This window comes from Martes martes, assembly GCF_963455335.1.
Source record: "Martes martes genome assembly, chromosome: 1".
NCBI classification, from domain to species: domain Eukaryota; kingdom Metazoa; phylum Chordata; class Mammalia; order Carnivora; family Mustelidae; genus Martes; species Martes martes.
The window spans coordinates 60,883,906-60,911,385 of NC_137888.1; the positions used below are offsets into that span (position 1 = coordinate 60,883,906).

Consider the following 27,480-nt stretch of genomic DNA (forward strand, 5'->3'; position numbering starts at 1 on the left):
GTACCAGGTACTATATTCAGCACTAGAGCTTTAAAGAGGAACAAAACATGGCACTTGCCCTTAAAAAAGCACAGTTCAGTGCTACCTTTCCTGAGTGATGAACATCAAAGAATTTGAGTCATGAGTTAAACAGCATATAAAATATTAAACTGAAATTTACTTTATACTAGATATACCCATTTTTACATAATAAAACTTATCATTACACAAATAATAGAAACAGAGGTATTATATATAACATGCAATTATAGAAAAGCAACAATCATTTATTTTTGGTTTTTATACACTTTGGAAATTCACTTTATAACAAATGTTGAGAATATAATGCTGAATATCTGCATCAGAAGAGCCTGGAATCCTGTTTTTTTCCATACTGTTTTTCAGCTTAAATCACCAATTTTAATACAGTATTGCCTTATTCTCAACCCTTTACTAGAACAAGAAAGATTATTGAGAGCATGAGTTTTCAAAGGTATTTCTCTAAGGGTCATATATATAAAGAAAGGTCAGATGCAAACAACATAGCTGTTAAAAAGACTAGGTACCAAAAGACGCCAAAAGAACAAGAACAAGAGTATCCATGACAATGAACCATAAGGGGAAAGGTATCATGTATAAACTGAATATTATCTTTCTGCCTTCACAGTATATTGTTCTTAGTGAGGTGACCACTTAAAACATGCAAAATGATCATTGCACTATATTTCCTACTGTACTGAAGAGTCTGAAGAAAAGATCAGAGATATTGTCATAAGAAACAGTAAAGACATATAAGTAGTGGTGCAGCACTTTGATTGTTCTTTGTCTCCACTCCGATAATCCAACACATATAATACAACCCAACAATAAGTATTATCTATTAAAAACCTCTGAAGTCTCTAGTACCTTGTAGACAAAGGGCATGGCATATATAGCTGTTTGTAATTGGTTTAATGTCTTTAAAATTATTTGCATTAACAAAAATTCACTTTAAAAGTTGCTATAGTTCCTTCTTCATTAACTCATGTTGACGATCCTAAATATAATCCAAACTCATTTATGCTAACTTAACTGGGGCTGGTCATTTGAGCCTATAACTCTGACAGAAATGCATTTATCCTATCAAATAAGATTGAAGCTTTCTTTCAGTACAGTGACAAATTAAGGAAAAGTTACAGTTACATAAGAGAAGTCTAGACTCTATTCCACCTTAAGCCTTGTGGAGCCTGGTTTAAAACTCCAATACTGTGGAAAGGAGGAGATCAAAAGCTAAGTTACATAATGAAATGAAATGAAATTACAGTATTAGTTATTTCATCATTCACATTCTTAGAAAAGCTAACAGGTGTTTTCTTATACTTGAAAACTGGACAGCAGGCAGCAAATAATGTCCCTGGAAATAGTGATTTCAGAATTGAGTGGCACAGAGTAGATACTCAATAAATGACAGCTATTCTCAGATTTACCACACAGACTTCTGTGCTAAACTGCACTTCTTTGAGATAGACCTAAACTTACTGCCTAATTCTTATTACTGATGACCATGTTTTTTGTGTGTGTGCCCAAAACACAGCAATCTTTGTATCCTAAACTCTGGATGGCCCCTACTTAAGCCAGGTGCTGCTTTCTGAAACAAACAAGAGGGCAAACAATATATGTAAGGGCTTTCCAAAGTCAGCAAAATCTGTCCCACTTTTGAAGATACTGTTTCTGTTCTGCCTCAACCTTTTTTTCCGTATGATTCCCTGGTTCTTGTTACTCAGTATCTGCTTAGATTTAGTTCTCCTTTTTGATATCTACCTTCCAAGTTTCCCAGTATCTAACGCTTCCTTTGCCTTGCTCCTACTCATGATTTCCTCAGCCTTCTTTGACATGTTACCCAGCACCACTGTTGTCCACAGAATCAAATCAGGCAGCAGCTACCCAGTCCATCCATTGTAAAACCTTCAGACAAATTCCATCTTAGCATTTGTAATTCTAAACTGGAGAGTTACATTTTAAAAACAGACTCTACCATAGCAACCATTCCTCCCACTTATAGCTCTTTCACCTTGTGCCCTTCTCTGAAGCCTTCTCCAAATCCACTACGCCTTTCTTGAAATAAAATTACCAGTACTAATCTGGGCAAGCACTGAGTGAAAATGGTCCCAGAATAGAGTCATGGTGAGGTGGTGCTTAAGAATTTAGGCTGAACTTGAGTTTGAATCCCCAGCTGTTATATACTAGCTGTGTGACTTTGAAAAACATACTTAACTTTTCTGAGTCTCAGCTTGCTTACCTTTAAAAATGTCATAGTAAAAGTACATGTCTCATAGCATTATGGAATTAATGGGCAAATATGCAGCTATAACCAATTCCTGGTATAGAGTAAGCACTCAATAAATGTCGGCTGCCGTTGTTATTGTTATTATTTTAGTACAATGACAGATGTATTTTATTTCATTTTCACTATGTTTCCTACCAATAAGTCTTTTGGCACAGTGCCTTTAGAATAGAGTTTACATTAATTCCTCAATATATGTGCCAGGTTTCAGCTAAGTAATAGTCTAAAATCAGCTTCCCTTCTAAATATCCCTTAGTGTATTTTTTCCTCTATTTGCATGCATTGAAGCACTCATATCATCTTTTGTGCCCTATGGTGGATCTAATCATTTTCTTACCATTTCTCACTATTGGCTAAATATTTGGTAGGCCAGAATAGTTAGCATTACCTACTACACTGGAAAATTTACATATATTCTGCCTCTGAGGAGATTTATAAAACATTTATAATTAGTACCAGAGCATCTACAGCTCTGGGTGGGTATAGGGAAGAGAAAGGATCCAGGGACTGTAGAGCTTTCTCGAGACTGTGGTTTCCATTTGTGAATAGGTAAAGTATGCGATGTTTTTGAGTCTCTCAATACCATTCATACCAGCAAAAGAAATGTGAGTCAATTAAAAAGAAACTGAGAGTGAAATTTTAAATGAAAACTTTGAGGTTATCACTAAATAAATACCTACAAGCAGGTACACATGAATTGTGTATGGCCTTGTTTCTATATACGACAGTACAATATTTGCTAGGTCTTTTCTAACACAGATTCTTTCTACTTTTCTTCATCAAATAAGAGTCAACTTTCTTTGTCTCCTTTTCATCCGTTCTATGTGAATCTATCTCTGGATAGGTATAATGTAGGATCAAAACTCAAATGCAGGAGTTAAAAATTATAATGGCTCCTCAGTACTGAGAGTATATTTCTTGCTTAGAGAAACACAAAAACCAAGTTTATCTTTCTTCTTTGAAAAATGTATCTATTTCTCTATCTATATATTTCATAGAAAGATAAAATGACTGAGTTAGTTCATTCTGTTATTACCCACTTTTTCCAGTTAAGCAACTCTATGTGGAATAAAATGCAAGGAATCCTGTTTATAAATTCTGTTAGCAACATAGCTTCACGAGTGTAAATGAGCTGAGGAAAAATTCATGAAAAATAGTAAGTTTATTATAGTTATAAACAAAGATTACAAGTACTTAATTTCTATGTATCTATACTTATATAGATATGCTATATTTGAAAGCAAGTATCACTAAAATGAAACTTGTATCAAGGACTAAAAGTAAAAAGCAAAGTCAAATATTTCACATGTGCTCTTTCCCAGTACCTTACATATCACTTCCAGTCATGTTACTTAAAGCTAAAATAAGGATCCAAGTGTCAAAAGAAACACACTGATATTATTAAGCTGGAAGAAACCCTGAAGATGAAGAGGGCAGAGATTCAGATTATGTGACAGGCCCAAGATGACACAACTGGTGGCAGCACTAGGCCTGGAACAATCTCTCCTAACTCTACATCTGAGATTTCTGACAATGTGCAATAAAATAAAAGTTAAATCTAGCAGATGAGGGATTAATAAAAAGATCAGATGTTGTCCCCTCAAGCTGAAAACCTTTGGATTTAATAACTTCTACTTACACGATTTTGTATTACTAGGAAAATAAGTTTTAAATAACATAAAATTGTAAAAACTGACGAGAAGTAATGAAAACTACAAAGAAAATTTATGCTTTTCCTTAAATCAGAACCATGGAAACGGATATTTTTTAATGTCTAAATAAAGCCAGAGATTTATTGGTTCTGTGTGCATGTATGGTAGTGGGTTTTGTTTTGTATTGTTTTGTTTTACAAATTGTTAAAGGTTCTTCCAATTTCCCTGTGCAATGGTAATCTGTGTTCTAAAAATGGGGGTATACAGAAAATTAATTTCTGATAATTAATTAGAAAGTACTTAACTATGAACATATAAGCCTCTAGAAACTTACTAATGACAGTAAGAAAATGGTACTAAGAATTTCAAAACTAAAAATCTAAATCTTTTTAATATTGTCTGAATTTAAAAATAAAGAACATCTTTTAAAAAGTCAAAAGTAATTGAAAAAGAGATTAAATCAGTAAACCAATTGTGTATATTTTTCCTGAAGTGCATATTCATGAGCTGACAGTAGAAACAGGCTGGCTGCTTTGTTTGACTATAGTTCTGTTTACCTCATACTGTCAAGAATGGATTTTGACACTCACAGTATTAATATTGCTATTTTTATTGATATAATTAGCACAGCTATAAATAATTCCTCAGTCTGCTATATCTAAGTATATCATTCTAATCAGCAATATTAGGACTTCTTTTTCCTAAATGATGATTTGGAAATAGACCGCTGGCCCAAAGAACCACCGTAACCTAATGATATGGAAGGTATGGAAAAAAAACACTGCCCTGTCAATAGAGACTACTGTTTTGTGTAGGACTTCACTAAACAAACTAGTTTATATTTGTTTGAAACTAAAGTTTCTCACCAATCTGCTGTTTCAATTTCACATCACACCATATTGTACCTAAAACAGGCAATCTGGATTCCTGTTGCTACTTCCCCCCCCACCCCACCCCCAAACAGCTCAGGAATGGGTTTGAAATACAAGGCTTGAATATATAAAGCAAAAGAGTTAAGACACCCAAAATTCATAATGGGTGGGTGAAAATAAGTGTGCTTGAAGTCATTTGTGTAACTGCTAGTGGGTGGCCCACTTGTGAGTTTTTGATCATCACATGAAAGCAAAATCAAAACATATTTTATCATGCCTCTGGATCACATCAGCTGCAATGATAACCTTATCTAGACCTTGAATAGTTTGTTCACAAAACAAAGTGGGGTGACTGACCCAGTGCATATTCAACACAGAGTACGAAGGCCAAAACAAAATGACAATACAATTCAAAACAAGTTTGTAGAAATTTTAGACTAGTATATTAAACCTTTCTTTGTCTCCATCACTTGACAGATGGTTAGCCTTCACACAGCCTAGTATCTCTGGCAAAGAAATGACTGTGTCTAGCCAATAACACCCCAAATTTTTATTTAAAATGCAGTGTACACATACTTACACTTACCTTAAAAATATGAATATTAAGTCATTTGATTTTATTGCTTATTATTATAAAAATCTGACAGATACCAAGATTTGTTTTTTGCTCTATGAACACCCATTTTTGAAACTTTCAACTGTCTTATGTGGATCCAGGATTCTAAGAACTCTTCACTTTAGATTTCATTCATTTCAGGGGATGCTTGCTAATCATGCTTCAAAAAAAACCTTCCAGTAACTTTTAATCCAAAATTATTACAAAATTTACAAAGATTTAATTAGCTTATGTTTCTATGTTGCTTGGAGCAAAGTTTAGGTAACAGTGAGTTAAACAAAATCACCTGGGAACATATTAAGGACCACGAGGCAGGACTGAAATTATTTATCTAATACGGAAATATGTCTTTTTTCAAAAATGCTCATTTATAAATGTATACTCAAATACAGATAAACACACATTAATCAACCATTAAAAATAGAAAAAGCTCTTCATTTTTTAACATTCTAGCAACGATTCTTCCACTTTGTTGTTTAAAAAAAGTTTTCATCTAAGACAATATATTCCATTAGTATAGCCTCTGATTTTCTTCCTAAATCTTCCTATTTATACCTTTCATATGCTGGCAGGTCTGTATACAAATAGCCAGAAGCAACCTCGACTGTTCTCTAAAGTGCATTAATATGTACCCTTTCTGGAAGAGGTGATTATGCTACAAATTAGCATAAATAGAGATCTAATGTAGGTATAGAAATTCAAGCCCTTCACAGCAGGGGATTGGAGGACTGGCGGTGGGAGAACTGTGTGTTTAAAAAAAAAAAAAAAAAGTTATCCTACTTAAGAATGAACACTGATTTGGCTAACAAAATAAGACTCACTGGGACAGAGAAAAATAACGAAAAATCAGAACTTGTTATTTTAGAACTATGAACTAGGTTTTGGAAAGGTGAGACACCCACTACGTAAAGTAACAAACTCAGCGTTAAATCATACACTCCGTTAACCAAGCACCAAGTTTCCTTCTGTTAGAAACCTAGGATTTTTACACCTACAGACTAAATGATTAAAGTAATGCTAAAATCTTCTGTAATGTTCCTCTTGCATTACAAATGGTCTATTAAATCAGAGAAGTGCCAATCAAATGCTTTTGTAGTTTGAAAGAAAGGTTTAAATAACAAAGCATTTTTTGCAGGCCTCTCTCTTTCTCTCTCTTTAATGTCACCTATAAATTAATTACAACAAATTTCCATCTTCTCTTGATAAAACCACAACTGAAAAAGATTTAGGCAGTTCATTTTTCAGATATACTCCTAAAACAAATTCTTACTGAAAATTAAGATATTCTAGCTTATACTTCACCACAATTTGCTAACAAGATAAAAAGTTCCATCGGAATTTTACAGTAAATTCCAAGACACAGATTTTTTTTAATATAAAGTAACATTTTATTTATTTCATAGGCATGCTTAAAATTATGAAAAAAATAAAACCTCTATCAGTTTAAAAAGACCTACTGAAATGTATGGAGAACGTTTCACGACAAAAACTTAAGGGTACAAGTAAAGTTAGCTCTTCCTTTCTTATCACTGGCAATTAGTAAACAAATCCCTGCTCCTCAAAGTTCTGTAAATTCTTTCAAATTGTACTCTCTAAAATGAAAAAACTGGTAGGTTTTAAAATTGCATACAAAAATCTCTTCTCCTAGCAATCTGAAGTATGCAAACTATATGTGACATTAGAACATAAACTCCACAAAGGCAGGTTATTTTATATCTTGTTCACTGTTACGTCCCAAGTGTCTAGAACAATTTCATAAATTTAAACATCCATTTCAGAAAAGCATGATTATTTCAGAGAATAAAGCAGAGCCCATCAAGCTCCACTTCTGTATTCCAAATGTTTTAAATAAGTCTCTCTTTGTCACTCATTCTAAAATATTTGAGATAATTTGTAATTCACTTATAAAATTTTAGATCCTTTACAGTAAGTAAGTTGTATCTTTTAATGCTCTTCTAAATTGACCTAATTATTCAGTCAAGCCTTTTTTTCTGGGAAGTCCAATTGGTTAGAAAGCCCTCTTCAGATTTTCACTACTGAGATAAAAATAATTCATTTAAAATGGATTTTTCCTTAGATTTTTATTTCAATACCAAGTAGTCAAACTCATATTAATTTGATGGTAAGATTAGTTGGATACCTGTGGGTCACAAGAACTTTCTGAATTAACTACATAGTAAACCGGCATCACATCTAGTAGTTCTAAACATACCCCCAAAATGATAACTTTCACACAGAAGTTTTTCTTTGCTCTAAACTCATATTGTCTTTCAGTAGCTAGTGAGTATACATACACATGAACTCTCTCTTTTTGCTGTAGTCGTACTCTTAAAATACTGGCATCTTAATTGAACTAGACAGATAAGCATAACGACTTCTTCCCAAAGATGGATAAAATTTGACAACTTTTTAATCTTAAACTTTTTTCTTTAGTCTGTTAAAATCGGGACCTCACCATGAAAGGGCGTATTGCTTTGGAGGCTGGTGCACAGTAAACTTGTCACCTGATCTTCATATGCAAAAGGCCTGTATTCCACTGGTCTGTGAGATCTGAAATCACAAAACCAAAAATACCCAACTGCTGGACTCACTGAGCAGCTAATATATTTCTAGAAAATTCACTTTTCTTCTTCTTCTCACCTGTTTACTTGAGCACCATATATTCTTAAACCTAAAGCCCTCCAAAATTGAGCTCAATGGATATCACAACCACAATTTTAGGAATTAAACCTTGAGGTCTGAACAATGAGTAACATCAGGAATTCTTCAAGGGCAATTCCAAAAGCTTTTTTGAGAGAAGACCATTCCCAAGAGGGCACAGTGGTATCGCCATGCACTATTTGTGCATCAACTTTGATACATTCTGACTGAGAACAAAAGAGCAAACAAAGACTTAAAAAATCAGTGTAAACTGCTTTTTTTCCCCTTCTTTTCCTAGAAATACAGAAATACCTACATGTAAAGCTGAAATGCAGAAAGTAGCCAAATCTGGAGTGGTCAAAATTCTATGAGGGACAGTGGGGTGTATATTTTAACTATTCCCATGTGACAGCAAATGGTATCTGGGATTAGGAGCAAGAGGTAAGAAAGTAAACCAGTAAACCATTTATTAACTGTATTTGCTAATGTTACTGTTTATTTAAATGTAGTGTTTACAGCTATGGAATTTTTTTTTACAAAATGTTCGTTCGTCACAATTTGTTTTAAAACTTTAAATGGCAACAAGTTACGACAGTAACTTTAGGATAGAACTAGCTTGAAAACATGGGGTAACGAGTAGTCTCTGCTAATTTTATTAGCTGAAACTTACACACGATCACGCAGAGAGAAAAATCTCTCGCCTTTAGCTTCATCTTGGTATTTTCAATGGCTAGAGTAGTGAAGACAATTTTCACACGTCTAGAAAGTTGACGTGTTCAATTTAGCTTAGGCCAATGCTGATTCTGAGGATATTATTTAACCCACAGGCTTCCAAATTACTTCCTGTTTCAATGAGATTTTTATTAGAGAACTGTCATCTTGCTACTGACCCCATTCAGTCGGGTTCAGTGTTAAGAGAATCGCAGATTACCGCGGTAGGTAGTGTAGCTGTACGCCATATTGTGTTTTTCGCTAATGTTTATAGTTTATGTGTGTGCCTAGCATATGTTTGTGCAAGTGTGTTTATCAATAGGACTTTTAGAAAATCCCTGCCTCCTGCCTCTTCAGCATCCTTAACAGCTAACAGCTGCGGGGGGAGTGGTGCGGGGGTGGGGGGGGGCGGGAGGAGGGAGCGTGGGAGGGGGCGTGGGGTGGGTGGTGGAGAGGATCAGAAAGCCACACAGACAGTAATGCATTAAACAATGTGGGAGAGTGCGTTTCTTTTAAACTTTCAAAAAGCTTCCAACCGTTCTATCTCAGCTATCGAAAAGCGTAAACATTTTTTTAAATGTTTCCAAAGGGGCCCAAAGGAGGAGAGAAAGAAGGAGAGGCGTGTCTTCCCTTCCCAAGCCCCCTCCTCTAGAGTCGTAGCAGCGAAGCAGGCGGGGGCCGGTAGCTTCGGTGTCTGGAGGGGCGTCCAGCGGCTCTGGAGCCAGGACACCTCCCGCCCCCCCCCAGTTCTCTGAAGACGCTCCAGAGACCGCGAGAGCCACGGCAAGCGGGGGAGGGCGAGGAGGGAGGGGGCGGAAGACAAGCCGGCGCCTCTAGCAGCTCCTGAGCCCCGGCTAGTCCCCCTCAGCTCCTCTTCTTGGAAGCGGCAACTCCAGGCGCAGGGAGTAGAGAAAAGAAGGCAGAAGACACGTTTCCAGCTGCGGGACGGCCCGCCCGCTCCAAGGACCCGGGACCCTCCCGCACTCCCTCCCTCCCCGCCGGGTCGCGCGAGGCCGTAGCCGCCGCCCGGCGCGAGGAGGGGCGCCCAGGGGGAGGGGGCGCGAGCGGGGCGGGGCGCGGGGGCGCGCGCGCTCGGCCAGTCGGCAGCCCGCGGGCTCGCCACTCTAACTCGTTCCCTCAACCCCACCCCAGTCCCCTCCTTTCCCGTCCCGTCGCCCCCCACTCCAGTGCCTCGCAGACGCCTCATCCCTCTCGCACGCATACACCCCTCCCTCCCGCCCGCCCCACAACAAATTAGAGTTTTGGGGGTTACCTCCTCGAGCTCTTTAATCTTCTTTCCTCAACTCCTAAACTTCCCCCCGCCCCTACTTCGGCAGAAGGCCCACATTGGGTGCCTCACGCCGCGAACCCTCTATCTTTTCCCGCTATTGGGTTGTTCTTATGCCACTCTTGACTTCAGTGAGCCAATAAGAGCGGGACGCCCCTCGTGAGGTTGCCGCCCATAAACAAAATGCACTCTTCCTCCTCCTCTCCCCCGTCCCCGCCCCCATCTGCTTCTTTCCTCATCTCTACCACCTTCGATTGGGCTAGAGGAGGCCCAATCCGCTACCTCAAACACCCATTGGGGAACGGAAACTTCGCTCAGAGAATTGTTAACAGGCGATTGGTCGACAGACTTCCCACTCCCCCCCACCTCTGCCGCACCTTCGCCCACTCTGGAGAGGTCAATCGTAACTCGTCGTTCAGTGATCCGAGAGGTGGAGGGCTATTGGTTGAAAGCTCCCGTCAGACCGGATTGGAGTGAACCATGATTGGTTAGCACCGACACGATCAGGTTTGGTTGTCTACTCCTCCGCTCCTCCTCCCCTTTTCCTCCACACCCCGCCCCCTCCCAACTGCTTTTACTTTCTACGCATTTCTATTTCCTCCTTTATTTATTTATTTGTGATAAACTTAAATGACCCGGCGACGGAGGCGGGACTGGCGGCGAGGCCGAAGATGACGAAGGACGGCCTGGGGCCAATTGCCGAGGGGGCTGCGGGCTGAGGGGCAGCTTCGGTGGCCAGTGAGAGGCAGGTGTCTGGAGCGCGCTAGGCCTGTGGAGCCGGGATGCCCCAGCGGAGGCGGTGGTTACCCGCTGTCTGGCGCGGCGAGCTGGCGGGGGGAGCCGCGGAGGGGAGGAGGGGGTGTCGCTGTCGCAGACAGCTGAGGCAGCAGGATGGAATCTGGATCTAGGGAGGTGGAAGGAAAGCGGGAGCGAGGGTCTGGCGAGGCGGTGGCGCGCAAGGCCACGCTAGGTCAGGCTTGATTCCTGCGGGGTAGGCTGCAGGTTGCCAAGCCAGGAGGTCAGCAGAGGCCGCCGAAGCAATGCCAGGGCTCAAAGGGAAATTGGTCCGTTCAGGAGGTTTAGAAAAACACTGTGTAAAACAGTTCGTAGTAAGCCGCCCTTAATAAAAATGAGGATATTATCCTAACGGGAAAAACAGATTATGTTTCTTATTACTAAACGCCTGAAGTACCAACGACACAACCGGAGCCCACAAAATTCAATATCCTGAGGGCTAGAAGGAACAAATAAAGCAACACGGAAAATTAAATGCGGTTCAGATGCTTCAATAAAACCTTCATCCTCGTCCATTTGTCACTCAACATAGCACTCCCCAGAGCCAAATTCTTACCAAGTGTCAGTCCAATGCTTAGGCACTGGGAAAAAAATGAGGCTTAAGGCCAGCAAGATGCTCAGGAAGGATTCCTGAAAAGGGGTACCATAGGGGGAAAATTTCCTTTCGCTATACAAAGGAAAAAAAAATTTTTTTCTGTGAAAGTAAGTTGCACTTTTTAGGGAACTCATAACAATTTTTCACAATTAAGGGACTTTATGAAAAATGCCATGCATACAAAGAATTTACAAAGTATTTTCAGTTTGAAAATATTTTTTATGGAACAGGCATTTGGTGTTAAGATCTCTGAATTTTATCTAAGACTTTATTGGCACATACAGCATGCATTAAAGAAAAAGTTATTCATGACACTCATTAGAGATGGTGAAGCCGACTATATTCAGGACCATTGAGGTAGATTTAGATAGATAGGACCACGATGACAGAATTTTGCAGTGGGGTCAGGAGATTGGCCTGAACTCCAGCTGCATCATGGGCAAGTGGGAATTTTAGCCAAGGAGCAAGTTGAAGGTCACTATGGAAAATTACTACAAGGCAGCATTAGAGGTGAGTGGGAATTTTGGTTAAACCAACCTAAAATGATTCTTGCTGAAGACAGGCTAGCACAATCACACATCACCTGGAAAATGGTGAAGGATGAGGAACCTGTTAATATATGAAGAGTTATCAGATTGGGGGCTGGGATAGGTCAGTGCTAAACTGACCTAGCAGGGTTCTTGCTAAAACAGGATTTTACAAGGAAGCACACACATGCCTGCCTTTGATTAGACGTCTTTGGCAGGACCTAAACAAAATAAATTGGCCCTGGTGAAAAAAAATGTACAAAGCCTTGACCTTGTAAATACAATTATATCTATCTTTTGAGGGAAATACGAGTGTCTCAGAATCTTATCAAATTACTGAATCAGGTGTCAAGTCTGAAATCCACTAAAGTGTACAAATTGCTATTGAATCTGGAAGCTAAAATATTTTATAATTTGTATAAATCTTGGCAGAAAAGTGATGAAATAACTGTAACAAATATCCCATATAGAATAATCAACTTTACATGAGAACATACAGTAAAATGTAAGAAAGGTGTTTAAATAGTTAATCCCTTTAACTTTTCCAAAGGACAATGGCCACTCCCTCTATGTACTACTTAAAACTCATCCTTTTCAACAAGTTTTTAATGGTATTATTCTATGTACTGGCATGAGACTTGTTAGGATTGTAATGATAAATCATTAGGAAAGCAGTGTAAAATATTCTAATATTCTAATTTATATATATTTGTAAAGTATTCTAATTTATATCCAGTTTTCCTGATGTGAGAATCTGGAGTTAGAATGCTCTGTCTATAAGGAATACCTCAGGTTTATAGTTTATTACACAGACACAGACCTCAACCACCAAACCACTCCCCCATCCACTCACAGATGTACAAACATCCTAAAAGATGTAGCAAGAATTCCATAATTGTATCAAAGGGCAACAAAGATGTTTTCCTGGTTTAGCAATTAGCAGATCTGAGAAAAGGGATACAGTAAAAATTATGTGGTAACAAAGAATGCAAGGGTGACGATGGCATGAGTGATAGAAAATGAAAATAAAAGTGATGATTGCTTAGGGAAGAATTTATAAGAAATGTCTTTCAGGATCCTAACCTGTTGCCTTCACAGATCTTAAATAGTATATATTCCCTGAAGTTTCAAAGTGCATTAAAAGAAGCCAAACTCCAGCAGTAAGTGAATTCTCCCCAGGTTACCAATGAGGGCACTTAGACTTTGAATGCTTTATCCATGCCACCAAGGGGCAGAGCCTGTTTTCAAACTCAAGTCTCTTTTCCTTTTTTCACTATGCCATTTACTCATCCATTCGTTCAATAAATATTAAGGGTATTTCCTCATAACAGATATATTTCTGAGGATTTAAAGTCTTCAGGAACTTAGAACTAAAGATACACAAGATTTGACATTTTTCTCCAAAGAGTTTACTGTGTATTAGGATAGAAGTAAAGGAATAAATTACTATACTGTGTACATATGTGATATATGCATGAGAATACAGAAGAAAGAATGCCTAACCCTTAAGAATTTGGGAATATTTGCAGTACACTGAACTTATCCCTATACTGAATACAAAAGTTAATCAAATTAGATCATGCTCTCAAGGGACTTAGAGTCTAATAAGAGCATTAATTAGACATAAACAGTAAAAAACTATATTACTAACAGAAACAAGAGGAGTCTTAATGATGGAATAAATAAAGTGTTATGGAAAGTCAGAAAAATAAATGCTGTTACCTCTTGAGGAATGGGGTTAAGAAATCAGGAAAATCTTAATGGAAGAAATGAATTTTGAAATGGTCTTTGAAGAACGTGTTAAAGAAGTTAGCACCTTTCCTCACATAAAACCATATATGAAATACACTTGACTTTTTTTGCCATCTACTCAAAGACAAGTACTACTTTTCTATATTTGTGCTCACTATTAACTTGAGCAGATAATAGCCAATAAAAATATTAAAAGAAAAATGAGTCTTTCATAGTGAAATAAAGTTGAGTTAAACATCAAAATGTGTTAGTACAACATGCCAATGATGAATGTTAGACAGTTCCCTCCAAAGCAGCTAAAGGGAGATTTCTGTAAGTCCAGTTAACCCAAGTGTGATAGAAGTTATTCAGGCCCTGGATGCTTATTTAAAATTTGCCTTGACACCCTCCACCTCCATGGTAGAAGCATGAAGCCCTTTATAATTATTTCACTGGATTTGTAGGGGCTTGGTTTTCTGTACCCAGACACTCATTTCCTTGCATGTTTTCTCTTTTACCCCAAGCCATTGATTTAAATGGGAAATTCACAGCAGACCTGTAAGTTTCCACCAAAACTTCATTTACATAATGAAAATATAATGGACTTGGCCAAAGATTGTGATAATAGGGAAAGTAGAGGGAGTGGAAAAGAAGAAATCTACTAACTAGTGTGGGGTTGGCCCAGGATAGGCAAATGAAAACAGAAGAGAACCCAGAAACAGAATCATACTTATGCATAAATAGCCTTTTGATAATGTTACACATCATCAACACATTACTGGGAGAAAAGAGACATATTCAGTAAATGGTATTTGGAAAATAGGGGATAAAGGAAACTGAATCTCAAGTTTACAAAAGATATAAAAATCAGGGGCTCCTGGGTGGCTCAGTCAGTTAAGCATCTGCCCTCAGCCCAGGTCATGATCTCGGAGTCCTGGGAATGAGCTCCATGTCAGTCATCCTCCTTGCTCAGTGAGGACTCTGGTTCTTCCTCTCCCTCTGCCTCTTCCTCTCACTCACGTACACGTGTTCTCTCCCTCTCTCAAATGAATAAAATCTTTAAAAAAAAGATATAAAAATCAATTTCAGGTTGTAATAGGGGTTGGATTATGTATTAACCTGCAAATGGGAGATGAGCACTATAATTGATGGTTCTGTCTGAATCTCATGACTGGATTCTGGGAGGAACAGTCTTGCAAATGAGCACAGGATAAATAAAAACAAATGTATAGCATAGCAAAAAGCCAGGGATCTCCTTAAGTCCTTAGACTCAGTTGTGCCTGGGACCAACTATATCCTTATCATTCTTAATTATCACAAGTCAATGATTTTCTTTTAATTGGTTAAGGTGATTTGAATTGGGTTTGTGACACTTGCACTTAAACATTTTTAAGTCTTAGTTGATATCCATTGGTAATTTTACAGTTTTATTTACATGGATCACACAAAATTTCATCATTACCACTGAAAATGGTTTATAGTTGTTTTCCACAATTGTAAACAAGGATATTTTTTCCATTACCATTTTTTATTACTTACATGTAGAAAAATTACTCGTGTTTACATATTGAGTTTATATGAAGCAGCTTAGTAGACACTTTACAGTTATCAGTTACTTCTCTTGATTTTATGTCAAAATTCATATCATCTTCTAATAGTGTTAATTTTTCTGTCTTTTCAGTGTTTGTTATCTATCATTTCTTTTTCTTACTTTATCTTGTTGACCAGACTGAGAGCAAAATGTTGAATAGTAGTTATGGTATGGTACATCTTTGTCTTATTTCTGAATTTTTGATGTTGTGCCTTTCTGTTTCTTCCTTAAAGTTCTGTTAAAGCAGTTATTGTATATTCATAGTTTCCAAAGTATTGTAGCTTAAAAATCATGAATAAGTATTGAAATTTATCAAATATCCTTTCTAAATGTATAAAATAATCATATTTTCCCTTTATTCTGTTAATATATTGAATTACAATGATAGATTTACTCATGCTAAACCATTCTTCCATTTCCAAATAATTTTTTTAATTTCATTACTATTTTTAAAAGAATATATTTAATTTACTAGTATTTTTATTTTGGAATTTGCAAACTTCAGAGATTGATGTTCATAGGTAAGATGAACCTTGTTCAGCTTTTATCTAATTTTGAGATTTTTTTATTGGGCTCGCCTTGCAGATTTAGTTGGGAAAATTATGTCTTTTGCCATACTTATGGTTTTTATTCTTTTTTTTAAAAGGATAGATCTTAATCTATTTTCTCAATTCTGTAGTCTTTGGTCACTATGCCTATCTACCTCCTCCTGAGTTATTTCAATAGTTTAAATTTTCTTAGAAAAGTATTCCTTTTCCAAATTCAATTTTTTTCTAATTTTCAAATTTACTTTTTAATTTACATAGTGTTATTTTATTTTTTAATCACTCATCTTTTTTAAGTGGCCAGAACCAGTGTCTTTGATAGCATCACATTTATTTCTTTGTGAGAGCAGATGATTTTATTTATGTATTGTTTATATGCTTGTGTTTGCAATTTAATTTCTTTAGCTACAGACATCTAAATCATCTTCCTACACTGGGGCATTTTAGAATTTTGGACCATATCTATTACTATGTCACAAACTATTCTAAAATTTAGTGGCTTAAGAACAAACACCGTTTTATTTGCTCCTGATTATATGAGTTAGTAATTTGGGCTGGGTTCAGCTGAGTGGCCTTCTACTGGACTTTCCAGCTATTGTTTGGGGCTTCACTCTGGATCACGAAAATGTCAAAAGCTCCACATGTTTCCCCTTTACATTAGAGTCATGTTGTCTACGATAGGCCTTATTCTCAGTATATGCACAGACGCAACAGATACTTCCCAGGAAAAAGTAGTTGGCAAATTCAGCTTACCGAAGAGAAGCTCTTTTCTCTCTGGTATTTTAGTTCCTCAATTCTTTTTTGTATCCACAAGTCTCTGGTGTTTTTAAAAAATACAGTTCTGTAATTTATGTGATTTTTTTTTTTCCTAGTTCAAGTGGGAGTTACGGCCTGTTACTATCTCTACATCCTGCCTGGAGGCAGAAATTTAACATTTTAGTTTTGATTTCAGATATTTTTCAGTTGTAGAATTTCCATTTGATTCCTATTGATGGAGTCACATCTATACCGAAATTCTCCATCTTTTCCTCTTACTCTAAACATATTAAACTTATTTAGTAAAACATACTTGTTTAAGTAAAACTCCCACACCTGTGGGCCTGTTTCTGTTGTTTTTCTCTTGGTTTGAGTCATTTATTCCTGTTTTTTTAATATGTCATATAATTTTTTACTGAATGCTGGTATGGTGATGAACAATTATGGAGGTTAAGTATGCACAAGATGGCAGGCAGATCACTTTGATCCTGATGCAGGTGGGTGTTAGTGTTTATTCAAGAACTTCTCTTTGAGGAAGATTGATTTCCATAGGCAGAGCCTTTCTGGGGCCACAAATGAAAGCCTGGGTGTTTAGAGGTTCTCCAATTTAGCAATCTTTGAACTCCATCCTCTGTCTTTCAAGCAAGAAATTTCTGCTCAGGTCTAGCCTCATAGCTGCCGTTAAAGAATGTCCGTAGATATGGTATATGTTGGGAAGATACTATTGCTTTTGTAACAAATTATCACTAACTTAATGGCTTCAAAACATAAAATTATTATCTTACAGTTCTGGATATCAGAAGTCCAGAATCAGTCTTAAAATTAAGGTTGTCACAGGCCTTGTTCCTTCTGGAGGTTCTAGGGAAAAACCCATTTCCTTGCCTTTTCTGATTTCTGGAGGCCACCTGCATTTCTTGGCTCATGGCCCATCTTCCATCTTCAAAGCCAGCAGCATAGCATTTTCCAATCTCTCTCTATTATCTTCTTGTTTTTACTTTGACCCTCTTGTCTTCCTCCTAGGAAGATCCTTGTGACTATATTGAGCTTTCTGGATAATCTAGGGCAATCTTCCCATCTCAAGATTCTTACTCACATGTACAAAGTCTCCTTTGTTATGTCACACATTCAGAGGTTCTAAGGATTAGATTATGGAACTCTCTGGCAGAGGGCTAAATATTCATCCTATCACAGAAGGCCTCTTATCATCCTCATCCTCTCAAAAAATCCCAAGGAATATATGGTTCTCATTTTAAGAATCCAATTTAATAGTCTAAACATAACTTCCTAAATCTTAGCAAGAGTCCTGGAATAAATCTTTTTTTTTTTTTTAAGATTTGTTTATTTACTTGACAGACAGAGATCACAAGTAGGCAGAGAGGCAGGCAGAGAGAGAGAGGGGGAAGCAGGCTCCCTGCTGAGCAGAGAACCCAATGTGGGACTCGATCCCAGGACCCTGAGATCATGACCTGAGCTGAAGACAGAGGCTTTAACCCACTGAGCCACCCAGGCACCCCTGGAATAAATCTTTTTTTATATAGCAATTCCAAAACCCAAAAACTGAGCCACTCAATTTCTGCAGCTCAAAGAGTTCTGTACTAGTTCCTAAGCTATAGACAATAGGGTAGATGAGGTAGAGAAGGCAAGTAGGATTTCTCCATTGCTAAATGTTTTGTAGAGAATGGTCCTAAAATCCGTTCTTTTAAGATCTTTCAAACCCATGCAACAGTCTGGAAATAGCTCAGTTTGTCAAAGATTAATTACATCCCTCTCACAGGCCACTGGAAAATGCATTGGTGTCTAATCCAGGATCATAGCCAGGAAGCTAGAGTCAGAAGAAAGTCCATGAGCCTCACCAAGGTCCTTTGTTCTCCTTTGCAAATTCAGAAGTGTATACTCTAAGAGAAAGCTATTTTGTTTTTTGTCTATCTGTAATTCCAGAAAGAGACAAAAAGACCTTTGGTGACTTGGTTTTTTCTTGAAAAATATGACTTTAATGACAGAAGTCACTATCTTTGTGAACCATCCAAAAAGTGGATATTGCCTCTAGGTAAAGAAATACTAAAGTCATCACCTAATAGGGAAAAGCAGAACGGAAGAGATTTTTTTTTTTTCCAAATTGTGCATCTCTAAACTATTTTTGCAGAAAATTAATCTGCTGTGTGTTAAATCTCCAGAGAAGATTGGTTTAAAACTTCTTTTTAGTAACTCCATTGTTTCTTGAATATCTTAGAATTTTCATGTTTCCAGATTTATGAAATGCACCTAAATGAATGATATTCTAAATGCCAAGGACATTTTGAGCTTCTTTTTTTTTTTTTTTTTTTTTGAATTTCAAAACAGGATGCCTTCCTGAGATCCAGGTTTAAACAGCTATCCTCATAAAAATCTTTGGCAAGTACAGAAGCCACAGGGGGAAATGACAATAAACTTTTCAGTTTGAAGGCTGGCTATTTGAAAATATGATGCCTATTTTCAGCACCTTTTACAGATATACAATAAACTTGGTTGTTTAAGGATATGCAAGCACACAGTATTTAACTTGATTTTCTTGGCCTATTTAGAGATCATAAACTCCCCAAAAAGGTAAGATTTTTTTTTCCTACTTTTAAAATAAATCATCATGAAAAATGTTTTCCTTGTCCTCTAATTTTCCCATTTCCTTCAAGCCTTTGTTGGCTATATACTTTACAAATAATGTTCAACATGGTGAGACTGTTGGACTGTCATTCTGAATGAAAAATTTTCAGTGGATTCATACACATCTGTCACTATGGGTGCTGCTGAGAAGCTCACTCTGGTTGGGGGAAGGCTGGTTTCAGAGTGTAAAGATTTAAAATTGTTCAAGGATTTCACTGAAAGACTGATATTGTTGAAAGATCGTAAGAACTAAACACTTGCCGTAAATCATTATATTCTCAGAAATTTGGAATTATTTCAATTTGGGGAACAAGCAAATGAGTGGTTGCTTGTAAATAAGAGGTCTAGAAGCATAGAGTTACATCCCTTGCTAGTTCTTCTACTTTTTGTCAATCCTCAGACATTTTAGTGCTTCTCATGTCAGTAGTGTAAGAGAAGTCAAATTTGTGTCTCTTCATAAAAGGACAGAGACCAAGGCAAAGAAAAGGAAAGGCATTTAGGCCTATTTCCTGATTATCAGTATGAACACTCTGATTTTCTTTAATCTGTACATACTGGTTAAGTTCTTGTATACTTTATTGTCCATACTATCTACCCTTCAAATCAGAGATGATATAAAATTTGAATTTGTAAGGAATGCAAAACAGAAATCTTGAAAATTGTCACATTAGTACATTGTTATTTGAATTTATATATGATGATTTAAATATGATTTATATATGACTTAAAATATCTGTAAGGCATTCTCCCTCATGGCCAATCAAAATTTAAACTCTAAACATTCAGTTATTTATATATTGAACATTTGTTTATTCAGAACTTCCTAATTTTATTAAATATTGGATACATATATACAAATTACTAATATTCATGACTCTCTACCTCATATAGTCTATGATAGTCCTAATAGTCTACCTATTACACAGTCTTTTGAAAGTAGCATGTTAATTCTACTGCAAGGACCATGGTGGAGATATGCCTTAAACTGAACATTTATTCAATGTTTACTGTATTCTTAGGGACTACATATACAGTTAATTTTTCTGGAGCTTTATGAGTTAAGTACAATTATCATCTCCATTAAAACAGATGAAGAATTGAGGCTCAGCAAACTTAAAAGCATAGTGAATTCTCAGGAAATGTCAAATAGTTTACTGTGGCTGACATCTAGGTTACCACTGAGATATCCTTTATCGTGGGATTGAATTGATTCATGAGATATTTTTTTGATTGTCCAGCTGAAATATCATCTAATACAGCTTCTCTCTCTTCCAGCCTGCATTTTAGTCATTGAGCTTATAGCCTTCTTGTCTGACTCCTCTGATCTGTCCATTTGTTAGGGGACCTAAGGGTGATGGGAGTAGAAAAACTCTTGGAAAAAAGTGTCCCAAACTCCTGTGACAATAATAGATGCATGGGAGAAAAGTCAAGTCCGGAACAGGATCCCCCCATAAAGATAACACCCAAAGAGGAGGTTTAAAAAAAAATAACTGTGGTGAGAGTAATGAAGCTGTAGCAATGTCAAACCTCTTGTTTCATATTGTAACTGTTATCCCTTGGCACTGGAGTCCAGCAGAGCACTTGGCCTTGATTCATGCAGTCTTCCTTTACTTACTGTGGTGGTGAAGAGAGAGGAAGACTTGAGCCTCCTTTGCAGCCTGGAGTACAAAACAGATAATAATCACCCAATAGCAGCATACAGAATGAACATCTAATGAGGTATTGAGAGAGTGATGTAATTTATCTTAGCCATTTTTGAACTTTTTGTGTACTATTCCTTAAAGTAGGAAATCGATGATTTTTTCTGAATAACGAATTAAGGTTTTCTGACCAATGGTTGTATTATATTCAACTTAGTTCTGAAAGATCATAATATTTGTTTCGTCTCTGTTTTGTTTTCAAATCTGATTCTTTTGATGGCCCCTCCAATGGACTAATTGGTCTGGGAGCCAATAAATTGTACAAATAAGAAACACTGCTGAATAAGTCAGGAGTCCACTTTTGCAAGTAGAAGAAACTCAGCTCGAATAAATTTAAATAAGAAAGGATACTATATTAATTTACATATGAAGAAGGAACCTCATTGCTGTTACCAGCAATCATTCTCTCCTGATCTCTTTCCTGGCTCTTCTTTTCTTTACTTTGGCTTTATTCTCAGGTGGGCTATCTCCATGTAATAGCAGAGATGGTAACGAAAACTTCAGGCATACATGATCTTAAGCACAAACTGGTTTAAATAATAAATGTACTAGATCACATAACAGATAGAAATCCAGGTGTAGTACAGTTTGGGATGTGGTTCAGTCAAACTCTCTGGGATTTTCTTAGTCCTTCTTAGGGTCCCAGGCCTCACAGATTCATAGCACATCAGTCAGAGTAAGAGAACAAATCTTTTCCCTCAGTGATTGGATGGAAATCCTGCATTTCAATTCTGTGAGGACTAGCTTACATCATCACCCATCCTGGAACCAATATCTCCGGCTAGACAGATAGGAATTCTTCTGATTGGCTCATACTAATCAGGACCCATATCTGGTGTTGGGGGTGGTAAAGGTCCCATCTGAACCAAATGCCTGCTATGTAACAGGTGATAAGTGAGGTGGATACTGGAAAAGGTAATATCCACAACCACAGCACAGAATGCATATTTCTTTATTGTTCCAGCAAAAGTTTTGAAGGATTTTCCCATTGGAGAGTTCCATTGTCTCAGGCTCATGTAGGCCCCACTAGCCTGAAAGAGGAGAGTGAGTGGGTCTTCACAGGCAGAGACGAATTTTAGCAGCAGGCCAAACAATAGCTGTGTACCACAAAATACTTACAAATCACATCTCCAATTGCTCTATTTTAACTTCTAGATGGAAGTTGGAAGTTCTTGTCTCCTGCCATAGACACATAGATTAGAAAAATAACACTTTAAACTTCTTGAGTACTAACAGCTGAATTTTTATTTAGAGTATGAAAAGATTAGGTAATATTTTCTAGTGGGAGGGGGGAAATTGAGACTTATAGCAACAGCATTTCTTACACAGAAGGAAGCAATATCTGTTTTTCTAGAAACAAAAGCTAGGAGAGAACAAATCATGTTTTAGGAAAATTTGGTAGGAAATGACAGTTTCTCCCAATTCTTTCATAAAATGCAAGAATTAGCATAGCTTACAAAGGGCGGAAATGCAGTGATGGCTGAAAGAGGGACTTAATTCTAATGAAAGGACATACAGAATAGGATAGTCTGCTTTTACGCATTTCTTCTTTTTATTAATTAGAATAAATAGTACAAATAATTTGACCCGGGATACATTTTAAAAATATGTGATTGTTTTTCTTGCATCTTTATTGAGTATTTTAAAAGTTAAAGTTAAAGCTTTAAAATTTTGTGAAAGTTCCAGATTCAAGTATAGACTTCCAGGGACGGATCAAAATTATGAGATGTAATTTAAGAATATTGCTAAATAAAATCCTTCCAAGGTAACCTGCCTTTGATTTATCTTTTCTATTAAAGATTAATAGTTTGAAATGTCAAAACATCACAGACTTGAGGAAAACTAAAGCCTTGCAGAGTTACTCTGTAAACTTATGTATAATGAGCCTCTAGTGTGCTGTCAGAATGCAGTGTGGAGATGAAGGCTGAGAGATAATACCCCACCCCCTGTTTCTATTCCCCAAGGTGGGTGTGGCTAATGGTGGGGCGTTCAAACAACTGAGGATACACTTACCTGATATTTTTTTGGATCACTCTCATTTCTCATTCTTCCTCTTCATGGTACTTTTTTCACCTCCAGGTATGATTTTTATTTGTGCAAAGAACCAAGGGATGAAAAGTTTTGCCAGCAGAACATTTGGTGCTATGAATACATAGTAGTGGTTTAAAGAAGTTGGCTGATTCTCTTGTCTCTAGTGTAAGTAAATTAAATGCAGGAGAAAATAATAGATTTGATAAACTGTTCTGTTCTTTCTGCTGTCTGGGAAGAAGTCTAGTAGGACATCTTATATCTGAAAGAAAGGATTCAGCTGTCATTATTGAAAACAGATATAACAGATACATTTAGAATAATTTTTAAATTGGTTTTAGAAACAATATTGGGATTGGATGTCACTCCAATTTAATATGTTCTTCCTGGGGGGTCTCAATGTGTCTGAAGGCTGGGCTAGCTCCTTTGGGAAGATACATAATATCTCTGCCTTCAAAGAGCTGATGGTCTCAGTAAATTAAAAAACAAACAAACAAACAAACAACCGGACATGCAATTTGCAATAAAAGACACGGGAGAGCATATAATAAATGGCTAGTGTTTTAGTTAGATATTTTCATTTCCAGTCCTAGAGACTCACTGGAGGTTTTCATTAGAATTCATGTAACAAGAGAGATGGGATCTCATGGAACTCCAGGATAAAGATCCATGCCATGTGTTATAGGAAGATAAGGGCTGAAGACTTGTCCTGAATTCAAGGCAACTGGTAGGACCCTAGCACCAATAGTCTACCATTCATTAATGGGATATGACTACTCTCTGGGTCTATTTTTCTCTGTTTTTCTCTCTGTTCCTTCTTTTGTAGAGTTTGAGTTCAAATTCCTCAGAGAGAATCTATTAGACTTAGCTAATTATTTCAAACTTCATTTAGCTTGAGTTCTACTCCCCAGCCATTGGCCAAAGGGGTACATGAGCCTGCAGTTTGGAGGAATGATCTGTGAAGGACACTCCTCCCTTGGGCTGCCTTTTCCACAAGGCATTGTGAGTGTGTGGCAGGGGGCAGCAGAAACAACATGAAAACAACAGTGAAGCATATTAGTAATAAAAGCAGTGTGACATCAAAGAAGGGCGACTTAATGTGGAATTTTTAGCCTAGTGAGATTTCGTGGCAAATAGGCATTTGAATTTTGTCCTGAACGGTGAGCAAGAATCTAGATTGTAGAGAGTAGGGAGAAGGGATTCTAATATAAAAGTGTTGGACTGCCTGAGTAATAGCTACAAAACAGCCTTTATCTTTAGCCATAGTAACTGGGACACATTTTTAATATAACTTTTAAAATTTTGACTCTGAGCCCAAAAACACTTATAGCATTTAATTAGCCTGATTAAGGACTAATTTTCTAGTTGTGGAGGTGAAGCCAGAAGCAGTTTTTTTTTCCCCCTACTAATTGAGTGGGTCTTTATGCAGAGATGTGATCTCCAAGTGGAGATAGGCATATGCTAACTACGTTGCCATCCTCACGTGAACTAAAAGGAGGAACTGGGAGAATTCCCAGCAAAGAGAAAGAATTAGAAGTACAGTTTCTTACTACTCCAGGGAAGGTACAGAAAAATTTCCTTGGCTTCTACTATGGTTAGGCCAGGCACGTAGATGGGAAATATTTTATTTACTTCCCTGATACAAAATTTTCAGGACAAAACCTCCCCCAAAAGCCTATTCCAGAACAAATCAAGGAGATGGATCCCATTTTAGAAATGAAGCATCTTTCTCTTTGTAAATTTATTGTTGCCGGGGTTGAGGGAGTCAATACTTCGAAAAGAAGTACTGTGCAGATGTAACAAAAATTGTTCATTTCCATTTTCCCTTTCACAACAAAGAAATTATCAAGCCTCCCTTCTTGGATGGGGCTTAGTTTTGTCTTTCCTTCCTTCAAAGTCTGAAATGCTGATATGCTTATCTGAAATTCTCTAGGATTGAATACTGAAGAAAGTTTGTGAGGGAACCTAGATTCTAATTCTAGTTGCACCTCCACATTGGTCAGAATTGTAGGATCCCCTAGGCACCATCAAGAATACTGTATACTTGTCCTTTCAAGAGATCTTTCAGTGACCTCTGGTATATACTGGAAATTGGGCAGGATTCTGTACCATCCCTGGGTACTTCTTCAATAGAGACATGACTTCTGTCATGAGGAAAAGGACCTGTTATCTGTGTAGATTTCCATTTTCTTCATTGGTCTTTGTAAGTTGCCAGAGAGAACCATCATCTTCGTTTATAGGGGAAAGTAACTAAAACCAAACATTAAAGTTTCATGAAAAACTTTTGTTCATCAGTTTTGGTTTACTTCCTCATACCTGCTGTGACACCACATAATTATAAAAATTGGCAAAAAAAAAAAAATTGCCAAGATTTATTTAGAACTTATTATGTGCCAGTCATCTTCTAAGTCAGTGCTGGACAAACTCTACAGATTGGCCCTGTTCAAATCCAGCCTGCTACCTGTTTTTGTAAATAAGGTTTTATTGGAATACAGCCACTCGCATTGGTTTACACATTGTCTATGGCTGCTTTTGCCCTACAACAACTGGGCTGAGAGGCTGCAACAGAGACCCTACAGTCCATAAACCCTTAATATATTTACCATCTGGCCCTTTTCAGAAAAAGTGACTGACCCCTGTTTTAAGCACATAATATTTATCTATCTGAATTCTCACAACAATCCCATGTGGTAGATACTATTTTTTCCATTGCTGCTTTACAAGTGACAATAATGAGACACAGAAAGGTCTAAAAATTTACCCAGCATCACACACTAGTGACTGTTAGAGAATTAGGCTTATTCTTCTCAGAATTTTGAAACATTAGTCAGATCTAATGTGCATTAAAATCCTAATAATAATAGTTACAATTAATAAAGAACATATATGAAGGCTGTTTAGCTGCTATTGGATTGGATGCTAATTCATAACTCAGTGATACAAAGATAATCCTGGGGTTCTCAGCAAGGTAATTTGTGGGTAAGGAAAAGCTGGTGGCTGTGTGATAAATTGTATTATTGGCTCTAGTTCTTTACCTTTCCCTGTATTTGTGCTATTTTCCATAAGATTTCACATTCTTCCTGATAAAAAGGTACAATATATTTTCTCATTCCTTGATTTGGGATGTGGGCATGTGACTTATTTTGGCCAGAGGAATGAGGCAGAAGTGGCAATGTGTCATTGGTAAGCTTAAGTCAAGAGGACTTGCTTTTTTTTTTTTTTTTTTTAAATCTTTGTGTGCTTTTGTCATTGTCATAGCAAAAACCTGGGCCAATCTGCTGGACCCAGGAAAAGAATGAGAGACCTGCAGAGTGTAAGTGTCCTAACTGCCTCACTCCCCTCAGCTCTTCTAGATCAGCTAACCTCTCGTCAACCCACATGTGCTAAATAAATGTTGCTGAAATTTAAAGATCTTTGTCACACAGCACGAGCTGACTAACACAGGCAGATTTCTTCAGTGTAAGTCAGTGGATGTGGAAGCTTTAACCAGAATGGGTTTGTGGGAGTGGCAGGCACTCAAAGTGCCACAGACTTCCCTTATTTCTTCAAAATAGGCCTGAGGATGTGGAAGCTTCAGCCAAAACGGTTTTGTGGCAGTGGCTCAAAGTGCCACAGACTTCCTTCCAGAAGTGGTTCCCTTAAAGCCCAAGACAAAGAGATTGCAGACAACTCAAAAGACTGATCAAACAAAAAAAATTCCAATATGGAAGGATGTATCTCCTTGTATAAGTACATACAATATACAGAAATCTCAATCCCTGCTACTCTAGGCTTTAAGTATGGCTAATAAGGCCAATGTAATGGTTACAAAACCGGACAATATAACCACAAGGGAAGGCATGCCATGCATCTATTTGAAAGGCAAATCTATAGGTAGCCAAGACTCTCATACCTTTCCATAATGTTAAACAATACTCACGAACAGCTGTAGAAAATGCAAACAACTTAGATATTTATGGGATTAGGAAGTGCATATGGAATTTCAGCTGTGACTTGGGCCAGAATCCAGGATCCAAGAACAGGACTTCCTCTGGGGAAAGATATTGGGTTTGTAAGGCTGGTTGAGCATGTCAGTATAACTGTTAACATTATCCTGGAGAAGGCTGAGACCACACAAAGACTCATCATAGCCACCGCTTGTCATGGCACAAGGCAAGAATGACCACCATTGCTGTGTTTGTGGCATTTGTAAGCATAATAGCCAGTACTGGAATTTTCCTCTCACACACTATTTAATACTTTTAGCTTGCTTTTATTTAAATAACCCTTTTTGGTACTCTATGGTTAATGTATCTTCAAGAAAAAGAGAAGAGTACATGTAAAGCTTTCTGACGTGTAGAATGGGATTTTTTTCAGGCACAAAGTATGGCTCAAACCTGAAGAAGTATATGATTCTTAGAACTATAAAGAACAAGGTACAACATTTTCTCTGTCTTCTATCTGTTTAGCCTTAGTGGAAGAGACAAAATTCTTATAATAAAACAACTATTAACT

At 37.2% G+C, this 27,480-nt stretch overlaps 1 protein-coding gene across 6 annotated transcripts in view; it reads right to left on the bottom strand.

The window, feature by feature from the left end:
- The window catches only part of ZBTB20 (zinc finger and BTB domain containing 20), a 774,313-nt gene extending 764,167 nt beyond the window's left edge, over positions 1–10,146 (bottom strand). For 5 of the 6 annotated variants that reach the window (XM_080830743.1, XM_080830744.1, XM_080830736.1 and 2 more), the window contains exons 1-2: positions 10,067–10,136; positions 7,898–7,992 (exon numbers count right to left, since the gene is read on the bottom strand). The gene's annotated coding sequence lies outside the window, so the exon portion shown is untranslated. Of the gene's footprint in view, positions 1–7,897; positions 7,993–10,066 lie in introns of all 6 variants that reach the window. The other variant, XM_080830747.1, reaches the window with a different exon arrangement.
- Positions 10,147–27,480: the final 17,334 nt, after the last annotated feature.